Below are 17,579 nucleotides of genomic sequence, written 5' to 3'. Positions count from 1 at the left end.
TCCTGTCCAGTCCACTCACCTGCTGGGGGTCCCATCTGCACCCGCTCCTCCTGTCCAGTCCACTCACCTGCTGGGGGTCCAACATGCGTCTGCTCCTCCTGTCCAGTCCACTCACCTGCTGGGGGTCCCATCTGCACCCGCTCCTCCTGTCCAGTCCACTCACCTGCTGGGGGTCCCGTCTGCACCCGCTCCTCCTGTCCAGTCCACTCACCTGCTGGGGGTCCAACATGCGTCTGCTCCTCCTGTCCAGTTCGCTCACCTGCTGGGGGTCCAACATGCGTCTGCTCCTCCTGTCCAGTCCACTCACCTGCTCGGGGTCCCGTCTGGGTTACCTGGACAATCTACATCTTCAGAGCAAGTTGTAAGAGAAATACCAGTATGCTTTATATTTATTGATGTTTGACCTTCTTGAAATACTTCAAATCTAATGTAATACTTCCTCCTAGGCCGTGGATGAACAGAGTTTGGCAGGAATGGATCGTGTTGATGAGCTTGCGGAATACTTGGTGGAGCTAAGAAATGAAAAAGGCCTCACTCTTACCAATCAGCAGGCCAGTACCATTGTGGGTCTTTGGCAGAACTTGGAGCAACACGATAAGGACCGGATTTCTTACACTGCTCGACATCAGGAGAGACTGCTCACTGGTCGGTTTAGGTCTCCGAAAAAGAAGGCTGTATTTGCAGGAGTTGAAAGCACAAAAAGGTGTATACTTGGTTCTACTAGTTCAGCTGCTCAGTGGCCAAACTGCAGCCGTCTTGTAGAAACAATATTTATCAGATTGTGCAACATTCATAATAGCCCCAAGAAAATTGGACACCAAACCCTTTCAAGATGGTCACTAATTCTAAATGATTATAAAAAGATTCGACAGCTCATTTTAATCAACGGCATTATTATGAAAGATACAACTCTGCAACTTGTTACTGTAAATCAGACCACGTTGATACAGTGGCATAACAAAAGATTCAAGGCACAAGAAGTTGCAATTCTGATGCAAGGGTTGGTACTGCCTGATGAACGCCCTATTGCCAGTGAACCACTACTCCCAGTAAACACTAGGCCCACTCAAGTCACACCACACATGCATGAACACACTTACAACATGCCACCTGACACGGCTGGGTTGGCAAAAACCAAGCTAGTTGTCAAAGATAGAGCTGAGCTGAGAACCATACAGCCAAAACAACATACAGCTCGGCCAGTAGTTTTTTACATGCCACTAATAGTGCCACCAACCACCACAGCAAGTAGCATTCTGCTTCTGCCGCCACCCCAGACCACTGCACCCAGTAGAGTTTGCACACCACATTCTGAGAGCACAACTGGCCCTTGTCAAATGCAAGACACTCCACAAAAAGAAAAGCGTAAATACACTAGAACAGTCACATCCAACAGATGCACTAAATGTGGAGAGCCACGCACCACATACACTGGCCATAGCCAGTTCAAAGGCAGAATTTACTGCCCAAACAGGGAGACCCTAACCAAAGAGCAGTGGCTTAGAATGATGAGAAAATAGTACATCATTGTATTTTATGTTGTGAAGATTTTGTTTTTATTATAGTAAAATATTTAGTTGTTTTGCAAAACTAATACCGAAATAATTGCACTATTTTTTATTTGATTTTTTTATTTTTTATAAAAAAAATTTATTCAATTTGATTGTGATTCATTGTGCTGCCCACAACATATACACAAACTGTTGTATTTGTTCTAGGTTAATGGGTTGTATATAGTTCAGTTCTGTTTGTTTGTTTTCTTTTTACTTGTAAATAGTGATTTATTTTAAATACTATACCAAACGTGATTTGTTTGTACATATTTTGTTGAATGTTGTATATTTGTATGTATATTATAAATTGTACATTATATGTTTTATATTTCGACGTGAAAAGAATAAAAAACATTTTTTAAATATTTTATTGATCTGTTTTATGTTTATTGTTTTGTTAATGGCTGATAGAGACAGTGATGTGATATAGCAGGCTTAGGTGGAGTGTTCGAAGTCAAATTACATAAAAGAAGAGATACATGCAGAATGCCCATACTGTTTATTTATTTTTTAAATCAAGGTTACAGTAATAGGTGGTAGTTTACTATTAATCATTATTACATACTCCTGCAATATATCAGTACACTAAATGTTCTTCCATTCTACCATTTGATAATACTGGGTCATCAATGCAGAGTGTTTATAAAGTTAGATCATTGGGAAGTCCCTAAAAATGTGGTTCAGTACCTCCTTTTGATCAAAAGAAGAAAAAATTTAAATGCAATGTGTTAATAATTAAATACATTGTTAATTGCCTGCAAGCTGAACTGCATCCCTTATATTGCACTAAATAAATCTTGAAATGAATAAAAAAGACATTAGACCCAGCAAGAAAACTCATGTTCTCATGTTCATGTTCAAAAATCTCTGTGATTTTTCTCCTCCCCTCGCGCCCCTCCCCCTCAATTCTTATTGATATACAGACTATTGTTCCCCAGCTTTAGCTCAGTTGGGAGAGCATTAGACTGAAGATCTAAAGGTCCCTGGTTCAATCCCGGGTTTCGGCAGAGGAACAACCTCTGCCTCTTTTAGTCTACCTGATTCCACCTAGCCTCATCGCTATCTGCATCTCAGACAGCCAGCTAGCAGAATGTGTTGGTTCCATGGTGTAATGGTTAGCACTCTGGGCTTTGAATCCAGTGATCCGAGTTCAAATCTCGGTGGGATCTGCATTTGCCAGGAATGTGTGCAGTACCTCGTTCGAGAAAACATTTTCGGCAGCACTGAGCCGCAAGAGCTCATCTAGGTAGTGCCCCTTGAAGGGGGGCGTAAAAAGGATGGACAGCACTGGAGAATGCAGGCATCGATCCCGCTACCTCTCAATTGCGCTTGCTGCTTCCTACCGATTGAGCTAAAGTAAGCCCAAAGTAAGCCCACGTGAGCCAATCGCGTTTCTCTGCTGTGGCTTACTTTTGACCAATCGCGTTTCTCTCCTGTGGCTTACTTTTGACCAATCGCGTTTCTCTCCTGTGGCTTACTTTTGACCAATCGCGTTTCTCTCCCATGGCTTACTTTTGACCAATCGTGTTTCTCTTCTGTGACGTACTTTTGACCAATCAGCGGCTCCTATTATTGTCATCTTTGCAACAGGTAAGGCTATTCTTCATTACTGTATAATCGTTTAATATTTATTCATATACATTGTGTATTTTTGGAAAATTAGACATGCCAATATAGCTAGCTAGCGTGCATATTACAGGTTTACTTCAGTACCTGTGAACCTGTAACTTTTCCCATGATAAAATACAGAAAAGAAAACATGTAGCTACTGTTAAGTTAATAAGCCGGGCCGCTAATTAAGCTATATCCTCCTGAGACCAAAAAAAGCTTAGTTAATAATTTAGTATTTTGTGTGTCATTACATTGTTTAGAGCATAAGAAAGTTTTTTGCAAAAACGTTTTATTTTTATTTTTATAATGTTCATATAGGTTATACTATGTCTTCTGTATAGGACACTACTAGGACTCATTTTTTATTATTATTTTATTTAAAAAGATGTGATCTAAAAAAAAACATTGTTTTTGCCTATTCATGTCTTTAAATAAAATAATAATAAAAAATGAGTCCTAGTGTCCTCTACAGAAGACATAGTATAACCTATATGAACATTATTTAAAAAAAAAAACGTTTTTGCAAAAAACTTTCTTATGCTCTAAACAATGTAATGACACACATAATACTAAATTAACTAAACTTTTTTTGGTCTCAGGAGGATATAGCTTAATTATATCAGTGTTTTATATCCTGAAATTGTTTAGGTTTCAGGATTTTATATACCAAACTTTGTATGAAGATGATTCCCAACTATGTTATAAAAGATAACAGAATGATTTGATGTAGACTTCCATTTTGCTTTATGCAATATGTGTGTAAAATGGCCATAAGCGGGTTTTTCCATTTTATACAATGTATCTATGTATCTAATTTGCATATTAATGTATTCTTGGGGCAACATGTAATGAAAAAAGAAGTGTAATAATGGGAGTTAGTAGTAATTGCCAAGATTTTCATAATAATATCTAATATTTCATGTAATTTCTTTCCATATTGTCACCCAAAATGCCTGATAAACATGATTTAAGTCCTGCTGTGTAGTTTGCTAAATTATTGTAACACACTTAACATACAGGTATCTTTTAGATTGACAGAGGTAATAGTCTCTTTCTGATTTTCATTTCAGAAAAAGTACGCATACCCCGTTTTTCGTCGCCAGTCAGCAACATCAAACCGTCTCCTCATGGCGCCATCGGCGGAGGCGAAGCAACTTCAAAATGTGGTGTCTGGAAGGGCCAAATCGAAGGAGGAGGTGCTGGCAGAGGCAAGTACTTTTGTCTGCACAAACGGTGGAGATCCCAGTGACCAGTTTTTAGTACTGGCTCACTGCAAACTTCAGTTTGGGAAGTACCAGGATCAGAGATTTAGATGGCTCCTGCAAAACTCTCTGGGGTACGCAGTGTATTTGGTGCTCAGCATTTCCAGTGAGAAAGCGCAGACAACCCCCCTGTCAGAAAATAAACAACTGTTTACAGTACACTTCTCATATTAGAGAGATGGCAGAAGAAGTAGAGAAGTATAAGAGGAAACAGGAAATGCAAGCAGAAGCCCGGGCAACTGGAGACCAGGGCTGCTTGATGGTGGAGTTTGGTGACTTTCAGGGCTGGTCCATGAAGGATGTTTATGAAGACCAGAGCAATGAGGTCGAATCCCTCATCAGGTACTTGGTTAAGGCAGATGCCAGGCCCAACACTAACATGGCCATTTTCAAGGCGTATGTCCTGAAAGACGGGCTTCTGATATGGGCACCAGTGTACATCAGCCTGCACGTCCACCTGCAGCCTCCAGTACCTCTGCACGTCCACCTGCAACCTCTAGTGCCTCTGCACGTCCACCTACAGCCATCCAAACTGGTTTACAGCTGACCGCCACTGTGAAAGCACTGTTGGCGCGTGGCAAACATTTGTCACCTTCACAGCTGGCAAAAAAACTAATGTCACCAGTTAAACCCTGTGAGTAGGAGTGTAAATATAGAATTTTCCCTACAGCAGTTCTACATGTATTCATTTATCGTCATGGCAAACTTGTCCACTTGTTGTTTCCAGATCCATTACTGAAGTCCACTTTACCTCCTCCGGCAGCAGAACCCCCAGCCAAACATTTGGTCCGAAAGCAGCTTTTCGCTACTGGTAAGTAAGCAACATCTTACATATGTTTGTCTCCATGTATTGATCACAGTAATAGTTTTAACATTTGTGCTCCAGGCACTTCCATTCCCACTGCTGAAGATGATGATGAGGAGCTGGTATTTGCTGCATCACAATGTGAAGCACAGCTAAATACAGGTGTGGCATATGACACACATGCAAATATTATAAGAATGTTTTGTGGAAACCCACTGAGAATCATTATTTTTGAAAATAAATAAACATTTTTAAATATTTTTTGTTTACAATACAGAATTATGTGACATCATGCCTCAAGCGGGAGGCATTCTTTGAGTGCACTTCTTCCAAACCTTAAGGATGTCCAAAGGTGTCAGTGTATTTATTTGCGTTTCCGAACTTACCTGTTGCTAAACAATCACTGGATAACTTTTTCACACCGCTTGCTCTTCTCACTCACTCAACCTGAGCAGACAGGATGGTGGAGATTCATTGTTCTAATAATTAGAGGAACAGTTTTTCCTTATTGTGTCTGTGTGCATGCTTCATGTCTGTGGGCATCATACTTTTTTTTACTGAATTCATCACGACTCATTTTCCTTTCTTTTATTCCATCTAATCCTCATTCTCAAAGAGCTATATTGATCCCATATTCCTTACATCAATAAAGTGTACACTGTGTTCTTTGCTTCTTGACACTAATACCATTTTCTTCACTGTTATTCCTAAATATAATCATAATTATTATTAATACTTGTTTAAAATTACTGCTTCGCCGGCTGTTTGTGGACTGCATTTATGGCATATTACTATCAAATAACAGTCATCCTTATATTATTTATGTTACTGTTCACTCAGAGGCCTGTGCCGGTCCGTCTCCATCAGCGGAAACAGCACAGACACCAGCTCTTCCTCATCATCAGCCACCAGCTGAGCTTCCTAGTCACTGGAAAGATCATCTTCCACCTTTCCAGCATGAGTGGATCCGGAACACACTGTTTAAGGCCAACATGCGAACCGGAAAGCCAGAAATAGTGTCCCAGCTGAAGCTTTGGTGGTATCCTCCTCAGCCCCCTTTAATAAACACCCAGCCACCCGCCTCACCTGACCTCTTCTTCTGTCGGCCCATTTTCTTATGGATGCCGCTAAAGATGTGGTTGTTTCCTCTTGTCTGCGTTCGCCCAGACTGTGGTAAGCACAGACTTACAGCGGCAGGACTTTACCGTACCGTGCGCAAGGTCTTGGACATTGATGGGTGGTATGACCTTGCCACTGAGTATCTGGAGTGCAAACGCTGCAAAAAGAAGTATCCAGCTTGGAACGAGGACATCTTAGGACAGCTGGATATGGGCCACCGCAGTCAGTTTCCAGCTTTGCTGACATACAGGTAATTCATAATGACAATCATTCATTATTAGGCGCTTTTATTTGTGTTATTTTTTCCAACCAAAGCATTTGCATGATTATACTGTTGTTTCTTTAGATACTCATGTGACAACCGGGTGGTGAGGATGATGAGGGAGAGGACACTGGGCAACAGTGTGACTCAGCTCTACAAGAAGCTGATGGAACAACACAGTGAGGCATGGACACAGCGTGTCCTGCAGTACCTGACTGCCTGTGAACCATTCACAAGGTCCTCCCTTGTGCAGCCTCCTGTGTTTGCTGAGCCTCCCCTTTTACCTGCCCTTCCTAAACCTAAGTGGCTGTTAGCTGTGTACGCCAGGGATGTTCTGGGGCGACTGGACGAGGTCAAGGCCAAAATAACATCTGTATTTGGCTGTGTTCTCAAGATGGACTCCACAAAAAAGGTATCACAGCCCTGTTTATATCCAGAAATTGTCCAGATATGGATATGTGTGTGTGTGCATAATGAACAGTTATGAGTTTTTATTTTATTTTATTTTTTAAATCTTTTTTTTCTTCAATAGGTCACAAAAAAACTTGCCGGTGCTGCTTCAGGAACAGCTGCCTGGTGCACAAATGTTGGTAACGAACACGGCCAAGTCCTTGTCTCTGTCCTAACAGCCGCCGAGGGACATGCACTGGACCCCATGGCAGCTGGCCTAATGAAACGCTACCGAGAGGCAGGAGAGGCATCCCCAAAGGTGATGTACGTGGACAGAGATTGCTGCAGTCAGCACGGCCAGTCTCAGGTGAAGGCCATGTTTTCGGAGTGGGATGAGCTTGAAGTGCGCCTGGACATCTGGCATTTCATGCGGCGATTTGCTGCAGGTGTCACGACAGAGGCTCATCCGCTCTATGGGATCTTCATGGCACGTCTATCCATGTCCATATTCCAGTGGGATTCAGAGGATGTGGCTGCTCTTCGCCGTGCAAAGGAGGGTGAGCTGGCAGCAAAGAAGACTGGCTACATCTCAGAAAAGGCGGTCAGTGCTCGCATTAACCGGAGGGAGTTGGCACTGCACTGCCGGAGGAGGACCAGGGGGGAGGAGGAGACCACCATATTGATTGGGTCACTGATTGATCAGTTTGACAGTGCGGACGGGAAGGATACTCTGGGAGTTCCACTTCTGAACCATGAACGGATCCAGCAGATATGGAAAGAACAGCGGAAGCATGTACAGTGTATCCAAGACCCAGAGCACTTTCCGCTCTACATAAAGAAGGGGACACTGAAGAAAGGCGGTGTGGAGCTGTGCTGCTACAGGTGTGCTCGAGGCTCTACCTCCTTGGAGTCATTCCACCTCCACCTGAACCGTTTTATTCCAGGTATTACATACATATGGATTAGTAATTTTTCTGTAAAAAAATATAAGCACTGTAACTGCTTCCATTACGTTAAATTAATGTCACATTAATAAATGTCACACTTTTACAGTTCTTTTCTGATGTCATAAAAGCATTGACAAAGCTGTCTTGCCTCACAAATCACTAATAACTCTGGTTATAATGACAATCATTTTTTTATGTAATTACATAACTCTATTACATGTAACCAGCTACTTCATAGCACCTCATGTGTAGTAAATATATTGTACATATGTGACATATAAAACCCTTTTTTTTAATTTATTTTTTACTTTTAGGAACCAGTGCCAGTGATGCGCATTTTCAAGCCTATCTCCTTGAGGGCTTGATGCGTTGGAATGATGACCGGATGGAAGATGCCATAAAAGGAGCGTCCTCCATCCTGTCATATGGCAGTGCCATGAGAGAGGTTGTGGACCAGCTTAGCCAGACAGTCTTTGGGAAGCCCTGGGATGAGCGCTATCGCCCTCCTGGAGCATATACAGGCAAGACATTCATTAATTTGTTATTTTGTAATACTCTACTAAGTATCAATTTAGCCTTAAATGTACTAGACAAAATATTAAGACATTTTTTCCCCTTTTATTCTCGTAGGTGAATTGCTAGGAATAGAGTACCTTTACAGCCAGACTGGCAAAACACTGACTCCAGTGCTCCAGAACCCAGAGGATGAAGACAGGCTGGTGGAGGAAATTGATGACCAAGACCTGCAAGATGAGGGGTTTGAGGAAGAGATCACGGAGGACATCACAGTTCCAGTGCTGTACGAGAATGACCCCTGCCATGATCTCGCAAACAGCCCCTCATCTTTGCCTCAGCCTCAGTCCCCAGCATCACTGGCTGATGTATCAATGGCTGACGTGTCACTGGCTGAGCCATCCACATCAACTAGAGAAGGACACCAATTTGCCCCTACCCCTTCAGTGTTGTCACAGCCATCTGACACTGGAAGCAGTTTCTCCGACGAGGCTCAGGTAAAGCACTTTAAGGGCTTTATTTAATTTCAATCTCGTTTTATTCCACATATATTAACATTAATCTGAATTTACTAGGGAGCAGTCATTGGGCCCGATGGCATTGCTGGGTGGGACAAGGTCCAGGATATGGCTGGTTACCTAGTTGGTCTTCGTGAGGCTCCTTACCTCACTGAACCGGAGGTACACATATATTACAGAATATTTGTATTATTATATATATAACACACATATTTGAAGAAAAATTTTTATTCATTTTATTCAATCATAAACAACATGTAATATGCATTTTTTTTAAATAATATACACAAAAAAAAACATTTAATAAAACATTTGAAGTGTCTTAAAACAAATCTGATAAATCATGTCAATCAAATCATATCCCTCCATTTTTATTCATTTTATTAAATAATCAACAACATGTAATGTGCAATATTTAAAAATAATAATAATACACACAAAAAAATATAAATCAATATAATGATGTCATAGATAAATGAAGACGCAGGCGCAGTTGATCACACGCAGAACACGGGTTCGAATCCAGCCCGCGGAGGGTGACTTGTTTCAAATGTGACTAAAACTCCTTCATAACGCACAGGAATATAGCCCTAATAATGTTGCAGGGGAAATTTGTGGGCAAATTCTCGTTTTTCGCGTCTTTTTGGCTTGTGTGCGGGGGCGCAAAGATTGGGCCCCTTCTAATGCTAAGCAAGCGCTCTACCATTTGAGCTAATTCCCCTCGATGATGGAGAGAAGGTGTCCATCGCTCTCAAAGACAAAGACGATCCCTAGCACGTGTGCAGGTGCTGCAGCGTGATTTCCAATGACCACAAAAAAACAGGCGGCATTTCCTCTGTGCTGGCAACTTTGCACTGGCTACCTTTTAATTGTAGATTTAATCAAAAAATTGCGCCTTGAATCCAGCGATCCGAGTTCAAATCTCGGTGAAACCTTTTTAGGTTCTTTGCGGAAGGGAGGGAAAAAACAGAGGTGATGCGCAACTGCTGACGTGGCGGTGAAATTGGCACTCTCAAACCGAGTCGGAATTGGGGAAACATGGGCTTAAAAAGCAAAGGCTTCATTTGCTCCTTGCTATCGTGCTTCTGGACTCAATGACTTAAATCCTTGCTATCGTGCTTCTGGACTCAATGACTTAAATCTCTGCTGCTCATGGGAAAAGTTGACACACGCCAAGGTTCCATGGTGTAATGGTTAGCACTCTGGGCTCTGAATCCAGCGATCCGAGTTCAAATCTCGGTGGGACCTGCTTTTGCCAGGAATGTGTGCAGTACCTCGTTCGAAAAAACTTTTTCGGCAGCACTGAGCCACAAGAGCTCATCTAGGTAGTGCCCCTTGAAGGGGGGCGTAAAAAGGATAGACAGCACTGGAGAATGCAGGCATCGATCCCACTACCTCTCGCTTGCACCTACTGCTTCCTACCGATTGAGCCAAAGTAAGCCCAAAGTAAGCCCACGTGAGCCAATCGTGTTTTCTCTGCTGTGGCTTACTTTTGACCAATCACGTTCTCTCCTGTGGCTTACTTTTGACCAATCGTGTTTCTCTCCTGTGGCTTACTTTTGACCAATCGCCTTTCTCTCCTGTGGCTTACTTTTGACCAATCGCGTTTCTCTCCTGGCTCTGCTCCTGTGGCTTACTTTTGACCAATCGGCGACCGCTATTATTATCGTCATCTTTGCAATCTTTGCAACAGGTAAGTCTATTCTTCACGACAGTATAATCGGTCATTATTTATTCATAAACAGTGTTTGTTTTTAGACAATTAAACATGCCAATGAAGCTAGCTAGCGTGTAATAGCACACGTTTTCTTCTGTACATGAGAACCTGCAACTTTACCATGATATACAGTAAAAAACATGCCACTACTGTCAAGATAATTAGCCGACCGCTAATTAAGCTATATCCTCCTTAACCTGTTAACCGTTGCCAGAGCGTCGGCGCACTGAAGCGTTTTTTTTTTATTTAGTTCAAATTTACTATCAGACTTAATGTTATACCATGACAAACTATACATCATTAACAAGATATAAGACTCAAGATTCAGTATTTGACCACTATTGTATTCTGAGAAACTTATAGTGACAGTTATGTCTTAATTTGTGTCAGGAGTTATGAAATGAAAAAATGAGTCGATACCTTTAATATGAATTATGAGCGTCAGCTGGTCCATTCATAAAAAACACTCCGTGCTGTCGTCATGACAGCGATTCACAAAACAAAGTCCCTCAGGGCTTTAGCTCAAAAATGTGCAGACTTGGAGAAATGTTGATATATTCTCATTGATCGACATCATATTTCTATAGACAGGAATAATATTTATTGAATTTATACCCAAATGCGTCGATGTAATCATTATGATCGCTTCTTACTGAGATGTGCTGTGTTTTCAATTCATACCAATAGCCTGAGGGCGCTATATGCACAATAACAGTCCATATATGGATCACGAAGAAGACCCATAGTCATGTGACATTCCAGACGTCACCTCGATACAGAAAGTAGCTGACAGAGATCGCTGTAACATGCAGATAAAGATGTTTTGAAGACAATAAACATGATTGTAATGATATTTGAGTTACCTGTGTTCTTCAAGCCATGTCAGGTATTTCATAATAGTAGATTATATTTATAATGTAATGCTAATCGATATAGATTTCATCATCGTGCAGAACACTATAAATAATAAAATTTCTGTCGGATTTTTTTTATCTGAAGCCAAATTAGATCACATAAGATTATTTAAAACACTCGACTTGCGTTATAAAGTAAGTTTGGAGCACAAACATGGTTTTAATCTCATAAATGGTCGTGTATTGATGGTGTGCTAAGCTAACATGCTAGCTAGCCCAGGTGCACCTGCCACCAGCAGTTATTGATTTATGATTTTTTTCTAAATAGGAATGCTTACTGAAATGTTTCAGTATATTTGATACCAGTTTCAAATATTTAGTGAGAACTTTGATAAAATAAATTAGGGTTTGAAACCCTATGAATAGCCTGTGAATAGCCAGTCGTTAGTAGCTATAATGCAGACAAAAGAAATGCATATTCAGAGCCATAACCAGTCTGGAGAGGTGTAAATGTGTGCAGGGAGAGACTCACGCTGAATGGGGCTCGTTTGCTAAAATTTAGAATTTTGTGTGTCATTACATTGTTTAGAGCATAAGAAAGTTTTTTGCAAAAACTTTTTTTTTTTTTTATAATGTTCATATAGGTTATACTATGTCTTCTGTATAGGACACTACTAGGACTCATTTTTTATTATTATTTTATTTAAAAAGACGTGATCTAAAAAAAAAACATTGTTTTTGCCTATTCATGTCTTTAAATAAAATAATAATAAAAAATGAGTCCTAGTGTCCTCTACAGAAGACATAGTATAACCTATATGAACATTATTTAAAAAAAAAAAACGTTTTTGCAAAAAACTTTCTTATGCTCTAAACAATGTAATGACACACATAATACTAAATTAACTAAACTTTTTTTGGTCTCAGGAGGATATAGCTTAATTATATCAGTGTTTTATATCCTGAAATTGTTTAGGTTTCAGGATTTTATATACCAAACTTTGTATGAAGATGATTCCCAACTATGTTATAAAAGATAACAGAATGATTTGATATAGACTTCCATTTTGCTTTATGCAATATGTGTGTAAAATGGCCATAAGCGGGTTTTCCCATTTTATACAATGCATCCATGTATCTAATTTGCATATTAATGTATTCTTGGGGCAACATGTAATGAAAAAAGAAGTGTAATAATGGGAGTTAGTAGTAATTGCCAAGATTTTCATAATAATATCTAATATTTCATATCATTTCTTTCCATATTGTCACCCAAAATGCCTGATAAACATGATTTAAGTCCTGCTGTGTAGTTTGCTAAATTATTGTAACACACTTAACATACAGGTATCTTTTAGATTGACAGAGGTAATAGTCTCTTTCTGATTTTCATTTCAGAAAATGTACGCATACCCCGTTTTTCGTCGCCAGTCAGCAACATCAAACCGTCTCCTCATGGCGCCATCGGCGGAGGCGAAGCAACTTCAAAATGTGGTGTCTGGAAGGGCCAAATCGAAGGAGGAGGTGCTGGCAGAGGCAAGTACTTTTGTCTGCACAAACGGTGGAGATCCCAGTGACCAGTTTTTAGTACTGGCTCACTGCAAACTTCAGTTTGGGAAGTACCAGGGTCAGAGATTTAGATGGCTCCTGGAAAACTCTCTGGGGTACGCAGTGTATTTGGTGCTCAGCATTTCCAGTGAGAAAGCGCAGACAACCCCCCTGTCAGAAAATAAACAACTGTTCCTACAGTACACTTCTCATATTAGAGAGATGGCAGAAGAAGTAGAGAAGTATAAGAGGAAGCAGGAAATGCAAGCAGAAGCCCGGGCAACTGGAGACCAGGGCTGCTTGATGGTGGAGTTTGGTGACTTTCAGGGCCGGTCCATGAAGGATGTTTATGAAGACCAGAGCAATGAGGCCGAATCCCTCATCAGGTACTTGGTTAAGGCAGATGCCAGGCCCAACACTAACATGGCCATTTTCAAGGCGTATGTCCTGAAAAGACGGGCTTCTGATATGGGCACCAGTGTACATCAGCCTGCACGTCCACCTGCAGCCTCCAGTACCTCTGCACGTCCACCTGCAACCTCTAGTGCCTCTGCACGTCCACCTACAGCCATCCAAACTGGTTTACAGCTGACCGCCACTGTGAAAGCACTGTTGGCGCGTGGCAAACATTTGTCACCTTCACAGCTGGCAAAAAAACTAATGTCACCAGTTAAACCCTGTGAGTAGGAGTGTAAATATAGAATTTTCCCTACAGCAGTTCTACATGTATTCATTTATCGTCATGGCAAACTTGTCCACTTGTTGTTTCCAGATCCATTACTGAAGTCCACTTTACCTCCTCCGGCAGCAGAACCCCCAGCCAAACATTTGGTCCGAAAGCAGCTTTTCGCTACTGGTAAGTAAGCAACATCTTACATATGTTTGTCTCCATGTATTGATCACAGTAATAGTTTTAACATTTGTGCTCCAGGCACTTCCATTCCCACTGCTGAAGATGATGATGAGGAGCTGGTATTTGCTGCATCACAATGTGAAGCACAGCTAAATACAGGTGTGGCATATGATACAAATGCAAATATTATAAGAATGTTTTGTGGAAACCCACTGAGAATCATTATTTTTGAAAATAAATAAACATTTTTAAATATTTTTTGTTTACAATACAGAATTATGTGACATCATGCCTCAAGCGGGAGGCATTCTTTGAGTGCACTTCTTCCAAACCTTAAGGATGTCCAAAGGTGTCAGTGTATTTATTTGCGTTTCCGAACTTACCTGTTGCTAAACAATCACTGGATAACTTTTTCACACCGCTTGCTCTTCTCACTCACTCAACCTGAGCAGACAGGATGGTGGAGATTCATTGTTCTAATAATTAGAGGAACAGTTTTTCCTTATTGTGTCTGTGTGCATGCTTCATGTCTGTGGGCATCATACTTTTTTTTACTGAATTCATCACGACTCATTTTCCTTTCTTTTATTCCATCTAATCCTCATTCTCAAAGAGCTATATTGATCCCATATTCCTTACATCAATAAAGTGTACACTGTGTTCTTTGCTTCTTGACACTAATACCATTTTCTTCACTGTTATTCCTAAATATAATCATAATTATTATTAATACTTGTTTAAAATTACTGCTTCGCCGGCTGTTTGTGGACTGCATTTATGGCATATTACTATCAAATAACAGTCATCCTTATATTATTTATGTTACTGTTCACTCAGAGGCCTGTGCCGGTCCGTCTCCATCAGCGGAAACAGCACAGACACCAGCTCTTCCTCATCATCAGCCACCAGCTGAGCTTCCTAGTCACTGGAAAGATCATCTTCCACCTTTCCAGCATGAGTGGATCCGGAACACACTGTTTAAGGCCAACATGCGAACCGGAAAGCCAGAAATAGTGTCCCAGCTGAAGCTTTGGTGGTATCCTCCTCAGCCCCCTTTAATAAACACCCAGCCACCCGCCTCACCTGACCTCTTCTTCTGTCGGCCCATTTTCTTATGGATGCCGCTAAAGATGTGGTTGTTTCCTCTTGTCTGCGTTCGCCCAGACTGTGGTAAGCACAGACTTACAGCGGCAGGACTTTACCGTACCGTGCGCAAGGTCTTGGACATTGATGGGTGGTATGACCTTGCCACTGAGTATCTGGAGTGCAAACGCTGCAAAAAGAAGTATCCAGCTTGGAACGAGGACATCTTAGGACAGCTGGATATGGGCCACCGCAGTCAGTTTCCAGCTTTGCTGACATACAGGTAATTCATAATGACAATCATTCATTATTAGGCGCTTTTATTTGTGTTATTTTTTCCAACCAAAGCATTTGCATGATTATACTGTTGTTTCTTTAGATACTCATGTGACAACCGGGTGGTGAGGATGATGAGGGAGAGGACACTGGGCAACAGTGTGACTCAGCTCTACAAGAAGCTGATGGAACAACACAGTGAGGCATGGACACAGCGTGTCCTGCAGTACCTGACTGCCTGTGAACCATTCACAAGGTCCTCCCTTGTGCAGCCTCCTGTGTTTGCTGAGCCTCCCCTTTTACCTGCCCTTCCTAAACCTAAGTGGCTGTTAGCTGTGTACGCCAGGGATGTTCTGGGGCGACTGGACGAGGTCAAGGCCAAAATAACATCTGTATTTGGCTGTGTTCTCAAGATGGACTCCACAAAAAAGGTATCACAGCCCTGTTTATATCCAGAAATTGTCCAGATATGGATATGTGTGTGTGTACATAATGAACAGTTATGAGTTTTTATTTTATTTTATTTTTTAAATCTTTTTTTTCTTCAATAGGTCACAAAAAAACTTGCCGGTGCTGCTTCAGGAACAGCTGCCTGGTGCACAAATGTTGGTAACGAACACGGCCAAGTCCTTGTCTCTGTCCTAACAGCCGCCGAGGGACATGCACTGGACCCCATGGCAGCTGGCCTAATGAAACGCTACCGAGAGGCAGGAGAGGCATCCCCAAAGGTGATGTACGTGGACAGAGATTGCTGCAGTCAGCACGGCCAGTCTCAGGTGAAGGCCATGTTTTCGGAGTGGGATGAGCTTGAAGTGCGCCTGGACATCTGGCATTTCATGCGGCGATTTGCTGCAGGTGTCACGACAGAGGCTCATCCGCTCTATGGGATCTTCATGGCACGTCTATCCATGTCCATATTCCAGTGGGATTCAGAGGATGTGGCTGCTCTTCGCCGTGCAAAGGAGGGTGAGCTGGCAGCAAAGAAGACTGGCTACATCTCAGAAAAGGCGGTCAGTGCTCGCATTAACCGGAGGGAGTTGGCACTGCACTGCCGGAGGAGGACCAGGGGGGAGGAGGAGACCACCATATTGATTGGGTCACTGATTGATCAGTTTGACAGTGCGGACGGGAAGGATACTCTGGGAGTTCCACTTCTGAACCATGAACGGATCCAGCAGATATGGAAAGAACAGCGGAAGCATGTACAGTGTATCCAAGACCCAGAGCACTTTCCGCTCTACATAAAGAAGGGGACACTGAAGAAAGGCGGTGTGGAGCTGTGCTGCTACAGGTGTGCTCGAGGCTCTACCTCCTTGGAGTCATTCCACCTCCACCTGAACCGTTTTATTCCAGGTATTACATACATATGGATTAGTAATTTTTCTGTAAAAAAATATAAGCACTGTAACTGCTTCCATTACGTTAAATTAATGTCACATTAATAAATGTCACACTTTTACAGTTCTTTTCTGATGTCATAAAAGCATTGACAAAGCTGTCTTGCCTCACAAATCACTAATAACTCTGGTTATAATGACAATAATTTTTTTATGTAATTACATAACTCTATTACATGTAACCAGCTACTTCATAGCACCTCATGTGTAGTAAATATATTGTACATATGTGACATATAAAACCCTTTTTTTTTTTTTTTTTTTACTTTTAGGAACCAGTGCCAGTGATGCGCATTTTCAAGCCTATCTCCTTGAGGGCTTGATGCGTTGGAATGATGACCGGATGGAAGATGCCATAAAAGGAGCGTCCTCCATCCGGTCATATGGCAGTGCCATGAGAGAGGTTGTGGACCAGCTTAGCCAGACAGTCTTTGGGAAGCCCTGGGATGAGCGCTATCGCCCTCCTGGAGCATATACAGGCAAGACATTCATTAATTTGTTATTTTGTAATACTCTACTAAGTATCAATTTAGCCTTAAATGTACTAGACAAAATATTAAGACATTTTTTCCCCTTTTATTCTCGTAGGTGAATTGCTAGGAATAGAGTACCTTTACAGCCAGACTGGCAAAACACTGACTCCAGTGCTCCAGAACCCAGAGGATGAAGACAGGCTGGTGGAGGAAATTGATGACCAAGACCTGCAAGATGAGGGGTTTGAGGAAGAGATCACGGAGGACATCACAGTTCCAGTGCTGTACGAGAATGACCCCTGCCATGATCTCGCAAACAGCCCCTCATCTTTGCCTCAGCCTCAGTCCCCAGCATCACTGGCTGATGTATCAATGGCTGACGTGTCACTGGCTGAGCC

The 17,579-nt window shown here is 41.8% G+C and overlaps 2 non-coding genes across 2 annotated transcripts; both read left to right on the top strand.

Moving 5' to 3' along the window:
- The first annotated feature begins 2,650 nt into the window (after positions 1 to 2,650).
- On the top strand, positions 2,651 to 2,722 carry trnaq-uug (transfer RNA glutamine (anticodon UUG)). The gene has a single exon. It is a non-coding gene; the product is annotated as a tRNA-Gln (tRNA).
- A 7,434-nt stretch (positions 2,723 to 10,156) lies between these two features.
- On the top strand, positions 10,157 to 10,228 carry trnaq-cug (transfer RNA glutamine (anticodon CUG)). The gene has a single exon. It is a non-coding gene; the product is annotated as a tRNA-Gln (tRNA).
- Positions 10,229 to 17,579: the final 7,351 nt, after the last annotated feature.

The sequence above is a fragment of the Siphateles boraxobius genome, unplaced genomic scaffold (assembly GCF_051911475.1).
Source record: "Siphateles boraxobius isolate OS27281-9 unplaced genomic scaffold, OSU_SipBor_1 19, whole genome shotgun sequence".
Lineage (NCBI taxonomy): Eukaryota > Metazoa > Chordata > Actinopteri > Cypriniformes > Leuciscidae > Siphateles > Siphateles boraxobius.
This window is presented reverse-complemented; position numbering and strand designations above follow the sequence as displayed.